A 23,481-nucleotide genomic window follows, 5' to 3' on the forward strand; every position below is an offset into this window, starting at 1 on the left:
TCAATCACCACTGTTTTTTTTTTACTCTTTGCTAAATAAACAAAAAAAACACGTTTTTCTTTGTTTCTTTTGGGGTTTTTTTCATCATTTTCATTGTTTTCTGGATAATTTGTACAAGCAAAAAGTTATCATACAGAATGTGTCAAACACTTATATTGGAAGAATGGTAAATACAGTATATGCAGTTCATCTGATAATAATAATTGGTACTCTTAACGTAATAGTTATTGTTAAGCATGGATGAACAGTTGACATTTTACAGTTTAATGTTTTAACAATTCTAGAGTCCTTGTCAAAAACCCATGTTTCTGTTATTAAAATTTGTAAATACATAATTGTTCTTTGTAAATTTAGGTCAAAATTTATTCTGATACATTTCTTTGGTGAAAATAACCCAAATCATTGTATATCCACATAGTCCCCAAAATATGGTATATTTCTGAAAATGTAATTTTCAAATCTCATTCCTTGAGGCCCGAAAACACTAGGACAGTACAAATGCCCCCCAAATGACCCCTTTTTTTGGAAAATAGACAGTCCAAGGTATTTATTAAGAGGTATAGAGAGTTTTTTTAAAGTTGTAATTTTTTGTCAGAAATGTTAGAAAAATTTAGAAGAAAAAAAAAAAAAAAAAAAAATATATATATATATATATATATATATATATATGTATATGTATATATATATATATATATATATATATATATATATATATATATATATATATATATATATATATATATATATATATATATATATATATATATGTATGTATATATATATATATATATATATATATATATGTATATATATATATATATATATATATATAGTGCAGTACAGCATCAGCATATAACTGGTGTGGCAATGATCAGGGACACTGATGGGTGACAGTACTACAACAGTAGTTTCAATTTTTTTCATTATTTTTTAACACACTGTTACATTGTACTAATCTGGGAAAGTAATCATTTTTTTTCTTTTTTTACACTATGATTGCTTATAGCAGTGCATTACATTGCTATAAGCAAGCATTTTACTGAATGAAATTTCATTCAGTTTGTTTTGTTTTGATTCGCTGTGATAGGCCAGAGCTAATCACATCCATGTGATCAGACTGACCAATCAAAGCTAGCAACACAATTGTACACATTGGCTGGCATGAAAAGAAGTTATCCATTGTGTACAACTGTCATGTGACCTGCTGTGATTGGTCGTGGTGGTAACCACACTGAGCCGGTACTCTAATCAGTCATCGGTGCGGGCGCAACCCAGGAGGACGTAATATGATGTCCACCTGTATCAACTAGAGGACTTCCCAGCCGTCATATTGTAATAGGCTGGATGGGAACTGGTTAAGGTAAAAAAAACTTCAGGCTTTACTACTTTTAGTTACAGGATAGTAAGTGAGCCTGAGAACAATAGATAATCACTGTTACGTATCTGAGAATTGGTAACCTCTGTTACAATAATAGAGAATGCGTGACCACTTTTAAGTACAGGAGGATGAGTTACTATTTTTAAGTACAGGGGTAGTGATGGACGAACTTCCGACGGGACGTTTCGCGAACGCGAAACGCGAACGGACACAAACGTTCGCGAAAACGACCGTTCGCCGCGGGCTCCATTGACTTCAATGGGAGGCGAATTTCGCAAACCTTTAGGTCGAATTTGCGGCCACGGGGTAATTATTAGGGGGTAGCACGTAGTCCCACCACCTGGACAATAGCATAATACATGTATGAGGTGAATTTGGGATCGATAACTACAAGCATTTTTTTTTTATTTGGGAAATTGTTCTGACAATTCAGGACTATGGAGCTAATGAAGGCAATGGAGGAGAGGGAAGGTCAGGGACCAGGGTAGGCAAACAAGAGGGTGCAGGAGATACAGAGCACTGACAGCAGCACCGTAATACAGAGCACTGACATCAGCACCGTGACATACAGCGCTGACAGCAGCTCCGTGACATACAGCGCTGACAGCAGCTCCGTGACATACAGCGCTGACAGCAGCTCCGTGACATACAGCGCTGACAGCAGCTCCGTGACATACAGCGCTGACAGCAGCTCCGTGACATACAGCGCTGACAGCAGCACCGTGACATACAGCGCTGACAGCAGCTCCGTGACATACAGCGCTGACAGCAGCTCCGTGACATACAGCGCTGACAGCAGCTCCGTGACATACAGCACTGACAGCAGCTCCGTGACATACAGCGCTGACAGCAGCTCCGTGACATACAGCGCTGACAGCAGCACCGTGACATACAGCGCTGACAGCAGCTCCGTGACATACAGCGCTGACAGCAGCTCCGTGACATACAGCGCTGACAGCAGCTCCGTGACATACAGCGCTGACAGCAGCTCCGTGACATACAGCGCTGACAGCAGCTCCGTGACATACAGCGCTGACAGCAGCTCCGTGACATACAGCGCTGACAGCAGCTCCGTGACATACAGCGCTGACAGCAGCTCCGTGACATACAGCGCTGACAGCAGCTCCGTGACATACAGCGCTGACAGCAGCTCCGTGACATACAGCGCTGACAGCAGCACCGTAAGCAGCCCCAGGAGGAAGTCAGCACAGCACAGGGATGGTGTGATCCCCTCATAATAAGAACCCCCAGGAGGAAGTCAGCACAGCACAGGGATGGTGGGAGCCCCTCATAATAAGAACACCCAGGAGGAAGTCAGCACAGCACAGGGATGGTGGGAACCCCTCATAATAAGCAGCCCCAGTAGAAATATGACACCGCTCAACCTCTTCAAAGAGGAGGGTAGGGGCATATAGTACGGTGTGCTTTTTTGGGTCAGGGAAGTGAGCCAAATGAATTAAGAAGGTCTGTGTGCTTGATTCCAAAAATTGTTTATAGACATATACATGGTCTACTGATCACATGTGTTGAATTCCTCCGAGATCCATGCCTCATTCATTTTTAGAAATGTGAGGTAGTTAACACTGTGGTGAGCTAGGCGAGTACGCTTATCGGTCACAATCCCCCCTGCTGCGCTGAACGTCCTTTCGGACAGGACACTGGATGAGGGGCAAGCCAACAGTTCGATTGCAAATTGGGCAAGCTCTGGCCAGAGGTCAAGCCTGCCCACCCAGTAGTCTAGGGGTTCATCACTCCTCAGAGCGTCCACATCGGCCGTTAACCCAATGTAGTCGGACACCTGACGGTCTAGGCGTTCCCTGATGCTGGATCCGGATGACACCTGTCGATGGGTCGGCTGAAAGAATGACCTCATATCCGAAGTCACCAACACATCTTCAAACCGGCCTCTTCTTGCAGGCGCTGTTGGATTGGTACCCGCAAATCCTTCTCTGGGAGTGGGAATTGCTCCTCTGCCAGCGCACGCAAAAGCAGAATGCAGCATTTCTCGAAGCAAGGCCTGGAAGTGCTGCATTCTGACAGCCCTCTGCGACGGCGGTAACATTTCCGCCATTTTGTGTTTGTACCGGGGGTCTAAGTACGTTGCCACCCAGTACTGGTCCTTGACCCTCATGCTTTTTATACGGGGGTCCCTATTAAAACACTGGAGCATGAAGGCCCCCATTTGCACTAAAGTGGAAGCGGTGTGGTGGCCTGGCTCCTGCTCATCATCCAGGATAATGTCGTCCTCTTCATTCTCCTCTCCCCATCCTCGCACAACAGGGATCCCAGAAAGGTTTAAAGCATGCTCTTCTTGCTCCTGCTCATCCGCCCCGGCACCATCCTCCTCTGACTCCTCATCAGACTCCTGTTGTTGACTTGTCTCAGATAGAGTAGCCCCCCCTGGGAATTCATCCAGCATTGCGACTTCCTCATCTTCCCGCTCCTGCTCCTCCACAGCCTGATCAATGACACGACGCAATGCACGCTCCAGAAAGAAGGCATAAGGTACCATGTCACTGATGGCGCCATGGCTGCGACTGACCAGTTTGGTGATCTCCTCAAATGGCCGCAGAAGTCTGCATGTGTCGCGCATGAGCAGCCACTGGCGCGGTGAAAAAAAACCCAGCTCCCCAGAACCGTTTCTTTCGCAGAGTTCATACAGGTAGACGTTAACTGCACGTTTCTGCTGGAGCAGCCTATCAAGCATATAGAAGGTTGAGTTCCATCGCGTCGGGCAATCGCAAATAAGACGTCTGACCGGCAGATGGTGTCGCCGCTGAATGTCAGCAAGGCGAGCCATGGCCGTGTAAGATCTTCTGAAATGGGCCGAGATTTTCCTTGCCTGCCGCAAGATGTCCTGGACCCCAGGGTATTTGACAAGGAATCGCTGCACGACCAAGTTTAAGACGTGTGCCATGCACGGCACGTGCGTGATTTTGCCCTGTTTCAATGCGCTAAGCAGATTGGCACCGTTGTCACACACCACTTTACCAACTGTCAAATTGAGCGGTGTTAGCCACTCATCTGCCTGTGAACGCAAAGCTGAAAGGAGTGCCGGGCCAGTGTGGCTCTTTGCTTCCAGGCACAACAGACGCAGCACGGCATGGCAACGTCTCACCTGGCATGTGGAATAGGTTCTGGGGAGCTTGGGCGGTGCAGTGGAAGAGACGCTAGCAGCGGAAAAGGAGGAGGCAGCTGAGGAGGAGAGGGAGGAGGATGGAGTAGGAGGAGGAGAAGAAGAGTCAGGCCTGCATGCAATCCGTGGCGGTAAAACCAAATCTACACGGGTGCCACGGGTTACATGCTTGACGGCCGTCAGAAGGTTCACCCAGTGGGCAGTAAAACTGATATACCTTCCCTGCCCGTGTTTGCTAGACCACGTGTCTGTGGTCAGATGTATCTTGGCACCGACACTGTGTGCCAGAGATACATTCACTTGCCGCTGAACATGGCCATATAGCTCTGGGATGCCCTTCTCTGAGAAATACTTCCTTCCTGGGACCTTCCATTGTGGTGTTCCAATGGCCACAAATTTGCGAAAGGCCTCCGAGTCCACCAGTTTATATGGCAGTAGTTGGCGGGCTATGAGTTCTGACAAGCCAGCCGCCAACCGTTGGGCAAGAGGGTTATCCGGCGTCATCATTTTTTTACGCTCAAACATTAGGCCCACGGAAGCCTGCCTTTTTGCAGAAAAATGTGAGCTTGGCGTGATGGAAGGTGGAGTGGAGGACAATTGTGAGGAGAGAGGAGAAGGAGAAGTAGAAGACGAGGCTGGACGGTGAGAGCCTGCAGTGTGGCTTTGTGTGTTCCGTTGCTCCCACTGGGCTCGGTGATGGCTGCTCATGTGCCTTCTTAAGGCGGTCGTCCCTAGGTGAGTATTGGGCTTACCGCGACTAACGCGTTGACTGCAAAGATTGCAGATGGCAACGCTATTGTCAGCAGCGGACACGTTAAAAAAAGCCCACACTGCGGAGCCATGTGCCGGTGTCCTGGGAGCGCCAGATGTGACCGTACATGGTCGATGACTCGCTCCTGATACATTTGCAGTCTGCTTTGTCCCTGCTGTGCAATGTAAGTCATTGCTGCTTCTCCTCCCTATCTGCTGGTCCATATCTCCCTCTGAACTCCCCTCCTCTTCCTCTCTTGTGGGCACCCACGTGACATCACTAGACACGTCATCATCAACGTCACCTTCCCCACCGCTATAAGTAGAGTAGGCAGCAACACCGGGGACCAACCTCCTCCTTGGGCTGATCTGGGTACTGGCGTCAGACTGCTGAGTAGCGCTTGTTGCTACCTCCTCTTCCTGATCCAATACCAAGAGTGGCTGCGCATCAGAAATGTCCTCTTGATATGGATCGGAAAATAATTCCAGTGACTCAAGCGGAAGGTATGTGGTGGTGGTGGTGGTGGTCGTGTTGTTGGTGGTAGTGTCTTTGGGGGTGCACATAGCAGAGAGTGAAGAAGAGGGTGCAGATCGAGAGGATGAGGAGGGTGCAGAAGAGTAAGGCTGAGCGAGCCACTCAACCAAGTCTGGTGCATCCTTTAAAGTAATTGAACGCACCTTCTGCAACTTCCCACTTTGGCTCAAGCCTGTTGCTCCTGCCCTACCCCTACCACCCCTGCGGAAGGGCCTGCCTCTTCCTCTGCATGTCATTTTTTAAATGACCCTGTGACAAAACTCTTAGTCCCTATACCGCTGAAGGACTGCTGCAGTATAGGTGAGCGGTCAGCAGTGGTGCACGTCAACCCTATCTATTGTGGACCTATAGCGGTCCTTACAGAACAGCAGACTGTACCGCACTCAAGCCTATGTACCGTAGCACCCTATACCAAGTTACCAGTCCTTATAAGAACTTTTGTGGACCAAGCAGGTTGTGTATTAGTGTTTAGCAGACTGTACGTCAGTCCCTATACCGCTGAAGGACTGCTGCAGTATAGGGCAGCGGTCAGCAGTGGTGCACGTCAACCCTATCTATTGTGGACCGATAGCGGTCCTTACAGAACAGCAGACTGTACCGCACTCAAGCCTATGTACCGTAGCACCCTATACCAAGTTACCAGTCCTTATAAGAACTTTTGTGGACCAAGCAGGTTGTGTGTTAGTGATTAGCAGACTGTACGTCAGTCCCTATACCAATGAAGGACTGCTGCAGTATAGGGCAGCGGTCAGCAGTAGTGCACGGCAACCCTATGTATTGTGGACCGATAGCGGTCCTTACAGAACAGCAGACTGTAACGCACTCAGGCCTATGTACCGTAGCACCCTATACCAAGTTACCAGTCCTTATAAGAACTTTTGTGGACCAAGCAGGTTGTGTGTTAGTGATTAGCAGACTGTACGTCAGTCCCTATACCAATGAAGGACTGCTGCAGTATAGGGCAGCGGTCAGCAGTAGTGCACGGCAACCCTATGTATTGTGGACCGATAGCGGTCCTTACAGAACAGCAGACTGTACTGCACTCAGGCCTATGTACCGTAGCACCCTATACCAAGTTACCAGTCCTTATAAAAACTTTTGTGGACCAAGCAGGTTGTGTGTTAGTGTTTAGCAGACTGTGCGTCAGTCCCTATACCGCTGAAGGACTGCTGCAGTATAGGGCAGCGGTCAGCAGTAGTGCACGGCAACCCTATGTATTGTGGACCGATAGCGGTCCTTACAGAACAGCAGACTGTAACGCACTCAGGCCTATGTACCGTAGCACCCTATACCAAGTTACCAGTCCTTATAAGAACTTTTGTGGACCAAGCAGGTTGTGTGTTAGTGATTAGCAGACTGTACGTCAGTCCCTATACCAATGAAGGACTGCTGCAGTATAGGGCAGCGGTCAGCAGTAGTGCACGGCAACCCTATGTATTGTGGACCGATAGCGGTCCTTACAGAACAGCAGACTGTACCGCACCCAAGCCTATGTACCGTAGCACCCTAGACAGACCAAGTTACCAGTCCTGATAAAGAGCTTTGTGGAACAAGTGAGTTGTGAATGATTAGCAGACTGCAGCAGAAGGGCAGCAGTCAAGTATAATATTCTTTCTATATTTGGAAGAAAGAATATTATACGTGTACAAGCCTATTACCGTACCACTGATACCAGTCCTGAAAAGAACCTTTGTGGAACTAATAGTAACAGCAAGTCTTTAAAATTATCCTCACTGCCTGACACACTGCTTCCTGCCTGTCCCTATACAAATTGGCAAAAAAGAGTAGGCTGGAACGATTAGCTGGAACAGCTCTTTTGTGGACCTGATAGTAACAGCTAATGATGATGATGATGATGATGATGAAGAAAGACTAATCTGGCTGAGCTGTCCCTAAAATAGCAGCATACAGCGCTCTGTCCCTTTATCTAAACTGACAAAAGAAACTCAGGCTGCTGACCTAACACCTATACCAGTCCTGAAAAGAACTTTTGTGTACCAAATAGCTAGCGTTTTCTCTGTCCCTACTCCACACAGGATCCTTTCCCTACAGTGACAGAAGAAAGAATGTAAAATGGCCACCGGATCGGGTGTATTTATAGGTTAGGGGGAATGTCCAAGTGTCCATGAGCTGTCATGTCTCAATTGGTTGTCCTGTAACACATGATAAACGTGTCACGAAAGGTTAAAGTTCTTGTATACATTAAACACGTAAGTCCGCCGGGGCGAACGACGGAAAAAGGCGTTCGAACCCGCGGACGGCGAAAGTCGGAAATTCGCCGCGAAACGACCGCCGGGCGAACCGTTCGGCCATCACTATACAGGGGGATGAGTTGCTATTTTTAACTACAGGAGGATGAGTTACTATTAAGTACAAAGGGATGAGCAACCACTGTTAAGCTACAGGATAATGATTGACTTCTTTAAAGTTGCAGGAGAATGAATGACCCCTGTTAAGTTACATTGGGGTGAGTGACTACCATTAAGCTACAGGATAATAAGTGACCACTGTTAAGTACAAGAAAAATTTGTGACCACTATTAAGTTACAGTAGAATGAATAACCACTATTAGGTACAAGAGAATAAGTGACCTCTGTATAGTTACAGGAGAATGTATGGCCACTGTTAAGCACATGAGAATGAGTAACCTCTATTATGTTAGAGGATGAGTATCCAATGTTACGTACAGGAGAATGAGTAAACACTGTTAACTAAGAGGAGGATGAGTGACCACTGTTAAGTTACAAGATAATAAGTGACCACTGGTAAGTACAACAGAATGAGTTGCCTCATTAAACACTTAACAACCGCCCTATAGCCGAATGACGGCTACAGGGCAGTTTCTTAACTCTGAGAGGCCGTCATATGACGTCCTCCCAGAATTCCGCTCTCGCGCACCCCCTGGGGCGCGCACTCGAAAGCATCGGTGACCGCCGGGTCATCACGGATCACGGTAAAAGGCCGCTCCTCGTGGTCGTTTACCACGTGATCGCTCCGTCAAATGACAGAGTGATCACTTGTAAACAAACCATGTTATGTCATGTAAAGACATGTTATGACGCCGGTTCCTCCCTCCCCTCTCTGTACCGATCGGTACAGCGGAGGGGGAAGAGATCGGTGTCAGCAGCGCTTAACCCCCCCAATTCCCTGCCAATACTCTGCAATACCCACCAATACTCTGCAATACCCTGCCAATACTCTGCAATACCAGCCAATACTCTGCAATACCCTGCCAATACTCTGCAATACCAGAAAATACTCTGCAATACCCTCCCAATACTCTGAAATACTGCAATACCAGCCAATACTCTGCAATACCCTGCCAATACTCTGCAATACCAGCAAATACTCTGCAATACCCTGCCAATACTCTGCAAAACTGCAATACCAGCCAATACTCTGCAATAGCCGCCAATACTCTGCAATACCAGCCAATACTCTGCAATACCCTGCCAATACTCTGCAATACAGCAATACCTGCCAATACTCTGCAATACCCTGCCAATACTCTGCAATACCAGGCAATACTCTGCAATACCCTGCCAATACTCTGCAATACCCTGCCAATACTCTGCAATACCGCAATACCCTGCCAATACTCTGCAATACCTGCCAATACTCTGCAATACCCTGCCAATACTCTGCAAAACCCTGCCAATACACTGCAATACCCGCCAATACTCTGCAATATTGCAATACCCACCAATACTCTGCAATACCAGGCAATACTCTGCAATACCCGCCAATACTCTGCAATACCCGCCAATACTCTGCAATACCCGCAATACTCTGCAATACCCTGCCAATACTCTGCAATACAGCAATACCTGCCAATACTCTGCAATACCCTGCCAATACTCTGCAATACCAGGCAATACTCTGCAATACCCTGCCAATACTCTGCAATACCCTGCCAATACTCTGCAATACCGCAATACCCTGCCAATACTCTGCAATACCTGCCAATACTCTGCAATACCCTGCCAATACTCTGCAAAACCCTGCCAATACACTGCAATACCCGCCAATACTCTGCAATATTGCAATACCCACCAATACTCTGCAATACCAGGCAATACTCTGCAATACCCGCCAATACTCTGCAATACCGCAATACCCTGCCAATACTCTGCAATACCCTGCCAATACTCTGCAAAACCCTGCCAATACTCTGCAATACCCGCAATACTCTGCAATACCCGCCAATACTCTGCAATACCCGCCAATACTCTGCAATACCCGCCAATACTCTGAATTACCAGCCAATTATCTGCAATACCCTGCCAATACTCTGCAATACTCTGCCATAAATTGCCATACCCAGCCATACTCGGAGATACCCAGCCATACTCGGAGATACTCTGCAATACCAGCCAATACTCTGCATTACCAGCCAATACTCTGCAATACCCTGCCAATACTCTGCAATACTGAAATACCTGCCAATACTCGGCAATACCCTGCCAATACTCTGCAATACCAGCCAATACTCTGCAATTCCAGCCAATACTCTGCAATACCCTGCCAATACTCTGCAATACCAGCCAATACTCTGCAATACCAGCCAATACTCTGCAATACCTAGACATGTGCAGAGTAAAATATTTTGTTTCGGAATTTCGTTTTCGTTCGAAAAATTTATTTATTTAGTTACTCCCGAAATTCGTTTTTATTTATTTCGCTTTCTGTTCAAAAATTGCATTCGTCCGAAAATCCACATGAATTACGGTCGAATCTGTCTTTGAAGGCTTATGGTGTCTGTTGAATGTATAAAGAAGATTAGACGGAGCTAGTATATAGCATACTTCGTGTGAACTTTAGAACCCTATTAAAGTCTATGGGACTCCAATGTTCAAAATCTAAAGTGCTAATTTTAAAGGCTAATTTGCAAGTTACTGTCCTAAAAAGTGTTTGGGGACCCGGGTCCTGCCCCAGGGGACATGTATCAATGCAAAAAAAAGTTTTAAAAATGGCCGTTTATTCGGGAGCAGTGATTTTAATAATGATTAAAGTGAAAAAAAAGCGTGGGGGTCCCCCAAATTCAATTACCAGGCCCTTCAGGTCTGGTATGGATATTAAGGGGAACCCCGCGTCAAATTTAAAAAGAAATTGACGTGGGGGTCCCCCTAAAAATCCATACCAGACCCTTTATCCAAGCACACAACCTGGCAGGCCGCAGGAAAAGAGGGGGGGACGAGACAGCGGCCCCCCTTCCCTCCTGAACCATACCAGGCCACATACCCTCAACATTGGAAGGATGCTTTGGGGGTCTGTGACCCCTCAAAGCACCTTGTCCCCATGTTGATGCGGAGAAGGGCCTCATCCCCACAACCCTGGCCAGTGGTTGTGGGGGTCTGCGGGCGGGGGGCTTATCAGATTCTGGAAGCCCCCTTTAACAAGGGGACCCCCAGATCCCGCCCCCCCTGTTTGAAATGGTAAGGGGGTACAAAAGTACCCCTACCATTTCACAAAGAAAGTGTAAAAAATAGTTAAATAAGACAAACACACTTTTGAAAAATTCCTTTTTTTTAAATAAAAAAAAAATAAAAAAAAGATTCCAGCGGTGGTAATCCACTCTTGCTATCCAGCGACGGACGATCATCTCTCCGGGGTCCAGCGATGGCTCATCTGAATCAGCGCAGCGAATTCATCCATCTTCTGTCTTCACGGAGAAGACACTGCGGGGATTCCGGCGGCCTGACGTTTGTTATATGCGGAGGGCGGGGCCACCCGTCACCTGACCCCGCCCCCCTCTGACGCAAGGGGAAACCCGGGGTTCCCCATGACGTATGGGTGACCCCGCACCCCTCTGATGTAACACAGGCAGGCTTCCGTTACATCAGAGGGGGGCGGGTCATCTGGATCTGGAGGTCCCCTTGTTAAAGGGGACTTCCAGATTCTGATAAGCCCCCGCCCGCAGACCCCCACAACCACTGGCCAGGGTTGTGGGGATGAGGCCCTTCTCCGCATCAACATGGGGACAAGGTGCTTTGAGGGGTCACAGACACCCAAAGCATCCTCCCAATGTTGAGGGCATGTGGCCTGGTATGGTTCAGGAGGGAGGGGGGCCGCTCTCTCGTCCACCCCTCTTTTCCTGCGGCCTGCCAGGTTATGTGCTTGGATAAAGGGTCTGGTATGGATATTTAGGGTGAACCCCACGTCAAATTTTTTTTTTAATTTGATGCAGGGTTCCCCTTAATATCCATACCAGACCTGAAGGGCCTGGTAATTGAATTTGGGGGACCCCCACGCTTTTTTTTTAATTTTTTTTTTTTTTTTTTTTTATCAATGACTTTTTAATGAGTGTTCTCTGTATTACGGATCCGACAATTCATAATAGCTGCGAGTGATTTTAAAGGACATTTTTTCCTGCATAAATGATACTTTGTGCAGGGACAGTTCTAAGCACCAGAAACATGCGCCCCTTCACAGGCATACTATAGACACCCCCCCCCCCCCTATGAAATTTAAAGGAATATTACACTTTTATTGTTTCACTTTAATCATTATTAAAATCACTGCTCCCGAATAGTGATGGCCGAACGGTTCGCCCGAGGGGCGTTTCGCGGCGAATTTCGGCTGTTCGCGGTCCGCCCGTTCGGCAGACTATTGGCGCCGTTCGCCCGGCGGACTTCCGTGTTTACTGTGTAAAGGAACTTTGACCTATGATGACACATCCATCATGGGGTACAGGACAGCCAATTGAGACATTACAGCACATGGACACTTGGACATTCCCCCTAACTTATAAATACACCCGATCCGGCGGCCATTTTACATTCTTTCTTCTGTCACTATAGGGAGAGGTTGCTGTGTGGAGCAGGGAGAGATTGCAGTGACCCAAATCGCTAGCTATTTGGTACACAAAAGTTATTTTCAGGACTGGTATAGGTGTTAGGTGTAGTTCAGGATAGGCAGTGCTGTGCTAGTGATTGTTGCAGCAGCCTGAGTGTCTTTTGTCAGTTTAGAGAAAGGGACAGGACGGTGTGTGCTGCTGTGACAGTCAGTTTAGTCATTAGCTGTTACTATCAGGTCCACAAAAGTGCTATTCCAGTTATTGTTCCAGTAGCCTCTGTTTTGTCAGTTTATATAGGGACAGGCATGAAGCAGTGTGGGTCAGTTTAATCAGTAGCTGTTACTATTAGTTCCAGAAAGGTTCTTTTCAGGACTGGTATGGTAATAGGCTTGTACACGTATAATATTCTTTCTTCCAAATATAGAAAGAATATTATACTTGACTGCTGCCCTTCTGCTGCAGTCTGTTAATCAGTCACACACAACCTAATTGTTCCACAAAGGTCCTTATAAGGACTGGTAATAACCGGGTGTAGGGTGCTATAGTACATAGGGTTGAGTGAGGTACAGTCTGCTATTCTATAAGGACTGGTATAGGTCCACAATACATAGGGTTGAGGTGCACTACTGCTGACCGCTGCCCTTTACTGCAGCAGTCCTTAATCGGTATTTCTACTGGGGCTGCTTATTATGAGGGGCTCCCACCATCCCTGTGCTGTGCTGACATCCTCCTGGGGCTGTTCCTCTGCTGTGCATATTTTGAGGTGCTCCCACCATCCCTGTGCTATGCTCATTATGAGGGGCTCCCACCATCCCTGTGCTGTGCTGACTTCCTCCTGGGGCTGCTTATTATGAGGGGCTCCCACCATCCCTGTGCTATGCTTATTATGAGGGGCTCCCACCATTCCTGTGCTGTGCTGACTTCCTCCTGGGGCTGCTTATTATGAGGGGCTCCCACCATCCCTGTGCTATGCTGACATCCTCCTGGGGCTGCTTATTATGAGGGGCTCCCACCATCCCTGTGCTATGCTCATTATGAGGGGCTCCCACCATCCCTGTGCTATGCTCATTATGAGGGGCTCCCACCATCCCTGTGCTATGCTCATTATGAGGGGCTCCCACCATTCCTGTGCTATGCTGACTTCCTCCTGGGGCTGCTTACAGTGCAGGTGTCAGTGCTGTATATCACAGTGCTGATGTCAGTACTCTCTATCACGGGGCTGCTGTCAGTGCTGTATATCACGGTGCTGGTGTTAGTGCTTTATGCCACGCTGCTGATGTCAGTGCTCTCTATCACGGTGCTGCTGTCAGTGCTGTATGTCACGGTGCTGGTGTTAGTGCTTTATGTCACGCTGCTGATGTCAGTGATCTCTATCACGGTGCTGGTGTCAGATGACTCTATCACAGTGCAGGTGTCATTGCTGTATGTCACGCTGCTGGTGATCATCTCCTGCACCCTCTTCTTTGCCTACCCTGACCTTCCCTCTCCTCCATTGCCTTCATGCGCTCCACAGTCCTGAATTGTCACAACAATTTCCCATATAAAAATAGAATGCTTGTAGTTGTCAATCCCAGATTCACCTCATACATGTGTTATGTCATTGGCCATGTGGTGGGACTATGTTTGCACAGCTATTAATTATTTTGTGGCTGCAAATTTGACCTGTAGGTTTGCGAAGTTCGCATTCCCATTGAAGTCAATGGGGCCCGCCGCGAACGTTCCGATTCGCAAACTATCAGCCGCGTTCGCGGTCCGCGTTCGCGAAACGTCCCGTCGGAAGTTCGTCCATCGCTACTCCCGAATAAACTGCCGTTTTTAGAAACTTTTTTTTGCATTGATACATGTCCCCTGGGGCATGACCCGGGTCCCCAAACACTTTTTAGGACAGTAACTTGCAGAATCTTTTCTCTCTGTCAAATCTTTTTTCTCTGTCGAATATTTTCTCTATATAATATTGGACTAATAGATGTAAGGTTAGGCACATTCGACCACAGGTTCTAGAGACACAGATTGTTATTGTCAGAGTCACGTCGAATCTCCTATTCTATATCGAACTGTTGTAACAATGAAAACAAAAATAAAGCATTTATTTATGTTGGATCTTTCATTTTTCGGATTCTGTGCTTTCGTTATCATTTGTCAAAACGAAAACGAAAATAGTTGAAATTCGGACGAAAATGCATTCGGACGAAAACGAATGCACATGTCTAGCAATACCCTGCCAATACTCTGCAATACCTGCCAATACTCAGCAATACCAGCCAATACTCTGCAATACCTGCCAATACTCTGCAATACCTGCCAATACTCTGCAATACCCTGCCAATACTCTGCAATACCCGCCAATACTCTGCAATACCCTCCAATACTCTGCAATACTGCAATAACCACCAATACTCTGCAATACCAGCCAATACTCTGCAATACCCGCCAATACTCTGCAATACCCACCAATACTCTGCAATACCAGCCAATACTCTGCAATGCCTGACAATACTGTGCAATACTCTGCCATAAATTGCCATACCCAGCCATACTCGGAGATACCCAGCCATACTCAGAGATACCCTGCAATACCCAGCCATAGACGCCCCCCCCCCCCCGCCCTCCGGTGCTTCTACTGATTCGCCAATACAATCAAAGCCAGAATCTTTTTTATTTTATTTCAGGCTTCCCAGTCTAGAGGTAAGATGTGGGGTCTTATTGACCCCATATCTCACTGTAAAGAGGACCTGTCATGCCATATTCCTATTACAAGGGATGTTTACATTCCTTGTAATAGGAAGAAAAGTGATCAAAAAAATTATTTTTGGGGAAAAAAATGTCAAACTAAAATAAATATAGTAAAATTAACAATAAAAAAAAAAACTTAAAGTGCCCCTGTCCCCATGTGCTCGCATGCAGAAGCGAACGCATACGTAAGTCCCACCCACATAGGAAAACGTTGTTCAAACCACACATGTGAGGTATCGCTGCGAACGTTAGAGCGAGAGCAATAATTCTAGCCCTTATGCCTCCTCTGTAACTCAAACCATGTAACAAGTAAAAAATTTAAAGCGTCGCCTATGGGGATTTTTAAGTAGTGACATTTGGCGCCATTCCACGGGCGTGTGCAATTTTGAGGAGTGACATGTTAGGTATCTATTTACTCAGCATAACTTCATCTTTCATATTATGCAAAAATTGGGCTAACTTTACTGTTTTTTTTTTTTAAAGCCCAAAACTTTTTTTTCCAAAAAACAACAGTTCGAAAAATTGCTGCGCAAATACCGTGCGAGATAAAAAGTTGCAATGACCACCATTGTATTCTCTAGGGTCTTTGCTAAAAAAACGTATATAATGTTTTGGGGTTCTATGTAATTTTCTAGCAAATAAATGATGATTTTTACATGTAGGAGAGAAATGTCAGAATTGGCCTGGGTGCTCCAGAACGCCTGATGGCGCTCCCTGCATGTTGGGCCTCTGTATGTGGCCACGCTGTGTAAAAGTCTCACACATGTGGTATCGCCATACTCGGGAGTAATAGCAGAATGTGTTTTGGGGTGTAATTTGTGGTATGCATATGCTGTGTGTGAGCAATAAACTGATAATGTGACAATTTTGTAAAAAAAAAAAAAGGAAAAAAATTCTTGATTTTGCTAAGAATTGTGGGAAAAAATAACAACTTCAAAAAACTCATCATGCCTCTTACTAAATACCTTGGAATGTCTTCTTTCCAAAAAGGAGTCATTTCTGGGGTATTTGTACTTTTATGGAATCTTAGGGTCTCAAGAAATGAAATAGGCCGTCAGTACTTCAGGTGTGATCAATTTTCAGATATTGGTACCATAGCTTGTGGACTCTATAACTTTCAAACAGACCAAATAATATACACCAATTTGTACTTATTTTTACCAAAGATATGTAGTAGTATAAATTTTGGCCAAAATTTATGAAGAAAAATTACTAATTTGCTACATTTTATAACAGAAACGAAGAAAATTTCATTTTTTTACAGAATTTGCGGTCTTTTTTCTTTTATAGCACAAATTTAAAAAAACCCAGCGGTGATTAAATACCACCAAAAGAAAGCTCTATTTGTGTGAAAAAAAGGACAAACATTTCATATGGGTACAGTGTTGCATGACTGAGTAATTGTCATTCAAAATGTGAGAGCACCAAAAGCTGAAAATTGGTCTGGTTATTAAGGGTGTTTAAGTGCCCAGTGGTCAAGTGGTTAAGCTACGGGAGAATAACTGACCTCTGTTAATTACAGGAGAATGAGTGACCTCTGTTAAGTACAGGAGAATGAATGACCTCTGTTAAGCACAGTGAAATGAGTGGCCTCTGTTAAGTACAGGAGAACAGTGGCCTCTGTTAAGTACAGGAGAATGAGTGGCCTCTGTTAAGTACAGGAGAATGAGTGGCCTCTGTTAAGTACATGAGAATGAATGGCCTCTGTTAAGATACAGGAAAATAACCAAATTTTGCCACCCCTTTGGCTCCACCCCCTTTGCCCTGCCCATGTATACCCCACCCTTTTTAATGAAGCACCCATCAAATGCAGCCCACCAGTGCCCATCAAATGCAGCCCACCAGTGCATCAAATGCAGCCTCATCAGAGCCCATGAAATGCAGCCCAACAGCGCCCATCCAGTTCAGCCTCACCAGCACCCAACAATGCATCTTACCAGTGCCCATCAATGCAGCCTCACCAGCACCCATCAATGCTTCCTACCAGCATCCATCAATGTAGCCTCACCAGTGTCCATCAAATGCAGCCTCACCAGTGTCCATCAAATGCAGCCTCACCAGCACCCATCAATGCAGCCTTACCAGCGCCCATCAAATGCAGCCTCACTAGTGCCCATCAAATGCATCCGACCAGCGCCCATCAATCAATGTTTGCTTGCTTCCATTAATTCGGACACAGACATAGTCCTCCCCTGCCGCTGCACCTCTGACACAATGTGCAAACGGAGCGGCAGCTGCTTGCTGATGCTGAGACTTAGTTGCTTGCTGCAGAGAAAAGGGAGTAGAAACACCAGTGGCCGGGTGCCCCATTGGCAGCAGTGCACCCTAAGCGGCTGCCTAGTTTGCCTAGTGGTAGCACCGGCCCTGTGAGTAATCACTACAGGAGAAGGAGTGACCACTGTCACATTATCTAAGCATTGATTGATTAAGTTAGCTAATCAATCAATCTTACATATACTCAGACACCAGCAAATCAGTGGCATGCTGTTCTAATATTTTGCAACTCAATTCAAATAAAAAATAGATATTTGACTGAAGTTCACTTAAAATAGCAATTGCACGCATAGTCACCTCCCCTCACCTTTCAGCTCCATCCTTGGATTTCAGAAAACTATTTCCAAACATTTAAGTGATCTTACCATGTTGCTAATGGGTACCCAAAGACAGATTGCTTTACAAGTTAGACATTAGCGTGTATGCCAGCTTTTACTAAGCAGTTGTCATTACAGACTCATCATTGAAAACTAGGGTTCTCAAGCCTGAGTCTTTGAAATAGGGTTTGTGAACTCTTAATAAATCAGAGGTTATATGTTATTTATGTATGAATATCTGTCTCTGTTCCCAACCTCAATACAATTTGAAATTTATTATTAGTTTTACGAGGCCACTTATGTTTTACACATTGTGTAAAATATCTCAGAGCAAGACATGTTTGCATGTCATTTGCTGCTATTGCAATTAGTAGATCACACCGGGAAATTCACATTTATTGTTCATCGCTGACTTCTATTCTTTTCCAAATACTCCAGCTTACACTTATTCTATTTGATAATTCTTACAAAGAAAAATAAAATTTCCTCATAGAACAATAATGCTATGGGCAGAGATAATTACTGAATTGGAATTTTCTCTGCATGGTAAACATTGGTTAAGAAAAAGAGAACTACGGAATCTCTAGAGCTGACAGTAAAACGCTTATGTAGCTAGGCCTCTAAAAGTAGGATAGGGAACTTTTTAAAAATTAAATATTATAAAATGCAGTTCATAGTTGGTATTCAAATAAATGCATTCTCACATGACGTTAAAAATGCATTAATTTCATTGAAAATATAAAGCGTGCATCTTGTAAAATCTGTTTTAAAACAGTTTCCCAGGCAACAGTACCGGGCACTTGCCTATATCAGTCTATCTTCACGTGTATCTATATCTGTCATATTAAATCACAAATAATGCACTTGGATGTATCTGTGGATGAATGTCGACATGACAACCACCCTTGCAAATAATGTCTTGTCGCTGTTTATTGTATAATTTGATACTAAACATCTCTTCCCCCAGTGTCATCAGATAGATTAGATTTTCATAGTACACTTTACAACTCTGCAGACATTTGGGAGCATGCGATCAGTAACTAACTGTTCCCCGAATCTATCTTTGTAGATGAGCAGCAGGTATTCAGATCCACACTCTCTCCACACCCATGGGCAAATTCACCTATCTACATATAAAATGGCCTAAACCTTCCCATATATGAATACCTACATTTTATTTTAGATAAGATTGAGCTTGGGTTGCTCAAATCCTGGTGGAAGGAGCGTTGTAGGACAAATGCCCATTCTGATTTGTGTAGCCCTTTTTGCCTGTCTGCTTTATGTAGCATTTGTCCTTCTTCTGAGCCTCCATTTATGCCCTGCCTATTCCCTTTTTCAGCTGTTTTCAACCAGAGAGCCTCTGGGTCTTTCAGGCGTGCCATGGCAAAATGCCTAAAAATTATCCCAAACTGACCAAAAACTTGTCAACAAGCCAGCAAGTTAATTGCCTGCCTTTTTTTTACACAAAGCCACAATTTTTTATTTTGCAGCAGTTCAACCTTGGACTCCATGCAGGCCATAAACCAGTGTCCTAACCTCTGATGACATCATCAGTTTATAAGAAGCATATCAGGCACCTGCACAGGATCCTTGTTTGCCCCTGCGCCTCTATTTCAGCACTGGAGTCATGTTATCTGCATGAGAGAGAAAATAAACACTGGAATATTATGCAAAGGTAGGGCTTTTTTTCAGGGGGAACCACCTCTAGCACAGACCCTTTGGTGCCTACTCACCACAATCACTTGTAAACACAGAAGTCTGGTTTTTGTGTTTACAAGTGACAGCTCTGCACTCTGCATGTAATACAATCCAGGTATTTAATGCCCCTTTAAGACCCTCCTACTGTTTTCGTGAAATTTGACTGAACATACCCACTATTTGATGTGATTTGGAGGGTGTGTGCAGGGGGAGGGGTTTTGTGGGGCCGTGGTTAAATTCCAGCACCTATTGTTTGAGAAAGAAAAAGCCCTGTGCAAAGGTATAATGGAAATTTAAAACATAGTTGACTTCTAATGTTGGTTGGTGTATGAATGCTGCTGCAATATGTAAAACTAGTTTAGTCTTTATATCTTAGAATAGAGTGCCTCCAGATGTGCATAATTTTTAAGGGTGCTTTGACTAAAAGGGGATGAAAAACATTGCCCTATTGTGCTGTTTTATGCAAATCATTACTTTTTTAATAATTGTCATAGGCATGTTTATTGTTGTAAGAGACATTTGGATGGGCCAGTATCTAAAGGCTCAATTAGGAGTACTGTATTTGTGGTGACCTCTTTAAAAACTTTACGCTCACATGGGCTCTTGTCAGTCTTTTTTTCCCCTTACAAGTCAATAATCTTGTAAAAGTACTTGAAAGAATTTGGAAGCAGCTTAAAAATAGGAAGAAGTATCGCAGAAGGAAGGCCTAGACGAGTGATGGCGAACCTTGGCACCCCAGATGTTTTGGAACTACATTTCCCATGACACTCAGCTACATTGCACGAGCAACATGGGAAATGTAGTTCCAAAACATCTGGGGTGCCAAGGTTCGTCATCACTGGCCTAGACATATTAAATACATGCAGATTCACCCAAATCAATGGCTTTAGTGGTTGCCTGGTCAAACACTTACAGGTATGGCAACCAAAATGCTTGGAGTAGCACACCTGTACATCCAAACTTAAAATTCCAGAAAATAATGGCTTCTCTAAATTAAGAAAGAAATGATAGGCCTATATGGAAAAAAAACTTGTCAATATTTTCCATGGCAGGGCTATAACAAAATACACCACCTGCTGAATATTTTAAGTGCCTATAAACCCTAACAATGAGCTTCACTTACTTGCTCACTTCTGTTAAATATAGCATTGGTGGTGTTTTAGTGTTAAAAATGCTTGTTAATCTTACCAGAAATCTTGTAAGATGGTAACTTCCTCTGTTATCTGCAAAGCATTGTTCCTAGTTACCTCTATGTACTACAGCAGCGGTTCTCAACCTCAGTCCTCGAGTACCCCCAATGGGCCATGTTTTGGGAACTTCTCTTATATAAAATAGCTCTTATAAATATCATGTCATTGATATTGATTTAAAGCAACTGTGCAAAGTAAAGGAAAACATAAAAACATGGCCCATTGGGGGTACTTGAAAACTGAGGTTGAGAACCACTGGACTACAGAACACTACCTCCATGTTATGGGGGGAAAGGAGAAGAAGAGTTATTCTAGGGTGACAATACTACTTGTACAAAGATACAGTAAGAGAATGTTATCACCAGGTAAAAGAAAGGAAAAAACACCTCAAAAAGAAAATATATAGCCACCACATCATAGGACTGATAATATAGTACACTTTTTCTCTTGATTTTAGATATACACCTAGCTTGTTCTATATTTGGATTGCACCCATCATATTCTGGAAACAGATTGCACCTGCTTGTTCTATTAATACCATAGATTGCACCTTGCTTATTCTACAAATATATAAATATATAGCCACCACATCATAGGACTGATAATATAGTACACTTTTTCTCTTGATTTTAGATATTCACCTAGCTTGTTCTATATTTGGATTGTACCCATCATATTCTGGAAACAGATTGCACCTGCTTGTTCTATTAATACCATAGATTGCACCTTGCTTATTCTACAAATATATAAATATATAGCCACCACATCATAGGACTGATAATATAGTACACCTTTTCTCTTGATTTTAGATATGCACATAGCTTGTTCTATATTTGGATTGCACCCATCATATTCTAGAAATAGATTGCACCTGCTTGTTCAATTAATACTGTAGGTTGCACCTTGCTTGTTCTACAAATATATTGCACCCTGTTTGTTTTATTATTAGAGTGCCCCCAACTTTTTCTATAAATAGATTACACCCAACTTTTTCTATAAATAGATTGCACCCAGCCTGTTCTATAAATAGATTTCACCGTCTTGTTTCAGGAAAACTGTAGATTGCACCCATTTGTTCTGAAACTAGATTGCATGTGCTTGCTCTATAAATAAATTGCACCTGCTTGTTCTGTAAATAGATTGCACCTTGTTTGTTCTAGAATAAATTACACAAGCTTCTTCTATTAATAAATCACACCCAGCTTGCTCTAAAAATAGATTGCAATCAGGGTGTTCTATAAATATATTGCACCTGCTTATTCTACAAATCGATTGCAACTGATTGTTCTATAAATAGATAGATTGTACCACGTTTGTTTTTAAAGAGGCTTTGCATCTTTACTGAAGCTCACCTGTACCAAAAACTGCCTATGGATGTTCTGACTCAACGACAAGGCCATAAACGTTATCTCCAGCGACATATAGGGCTTATAGAACCTGGGGATCTATTTATCCCTTGCATCAATTCAGACAGTTTAACTGGATGAATAAACTCACATGTTGAAGAAATCAGACGATGAAAGTCTTTTGAATGTTCCATTTAATGGAGGATACTCATAGGTAGAAAAACGTTGATGTTGTAAGCCACATGGAAAGAGGTCTACACCATGACAGGAAACAGTAGAATGATTCCACAGAGAGGGAGGGGGGAAGAGTATACAGAAGTACAGAGAGAGAAAGAGCTCAGCTTAGACAGGAGAACACAGCTTAAAGACACAGAGCAATGATAAACCAAGTTATGAACACAGATAAATGATAATAAATCACATAGTGTAACACAATAAATCTTTAGATTTCATAACCTTAAACTTGTATATATATATATATATATATATATATATATATATATATATATATATATATATATTCAATAAGTCCAATACTGATAAATGTCCTGGAACCTGTAATGAGAAACATGCAATGAGCAAATATAAACATGAGTTCAACGAGATTGCAGAACACGTCTTCAGAGAATGTTAAAATTCCAAGTAGAACCTTTAGTTAGCAGTAATGTACTCCCCACCATGCCAATAGCATTACTTATCCTTGCATAAGTCGCTCAACTGGCAAAAGGAGTACTAACTCTGTAATTGGTCAAGTAAAGGTTAGTGTCGATCCTCCCTTGGGTACATTGACCTCTACCTTCTGGAATTTATCATCACTGGGCATAACTTTAGTAATTAGACCCATAGGCCACTCATTGCGACATTCCTTGTATTTTAGAAGGATGAGATCTCCAACCTTAAGATTAGGCTGAGATGTTTGCCATTTGATGATGATGATGAAGATACTCTTTCCTCCAGCGATGCCAAAACACATTGGCTAGATGTTGCACATGATTCAATTGACGCTTGTAGATATCTTTGGGGTCGATCTCACTCAAAGTTATTACAGCAGTCCCAATCTTTTGAGAAATGCCCCATACACACGGTCGGACATTCCGACCACAAAATCCGTCTGATTTTTTCAGACGGATTTTGGCCGAAACTTGTCTTGCATACACACGGTCGCACAAAGTTGTTGGAAAATCCGATCGTTCGGAACGTGGTGACGTAGAAAACGTACAATGTAGAAGCCAGTAGCCAATAGCTTTCATCTCCAAATTATTTCTGAGCCGTGGCACTTTGTGCGTCGGAATTCTCTACACACAATCGGAAAAAGTCTGATGGGATTT

The 23,481-nt window shown here is 44.1% G+C and overlaps 1 long non-coding RNA gene across 1 annotated transcript in view; it reads right to left on the reverse strand.

The window, feature by feature from the left end:
• Window positions 1–22,413, reverse strand: part of LOC143984382 (uncharacterized) — a 38,175-nt gene extending 15,762 nt beyond the window's left edge. The window contains exon 1 of the long non-coding RNA XR_013274820.1: window positions 22,305–22,413. This is a non-coding gene — a long non-coding RNA (uncharacterized LOC143984382). The remainder of the gene's footprint in view (window positions 1–22,304) is intronic.
• Window positions 22,414–23,481: the final 1,068 nt, after the last annotated feature.

The sequence above is a fragment of the Lithobates pipiens genome, unplaced genomic scaffold (genome assembly GCF_037356315.1).
Source record: "Lithobates pipiens isolate NorthernLeopardFrog02 unplaced genomic scaffold, aLitPip1_a1.2 Scaffold_16, whole genome shotgun sequence".
NCBI classification, from domain to species: Eukaryota; Metazoa; Chordata; class Amphibia; order Anura; family Ranidae; genus Lithobates; species Lithobates pipiens.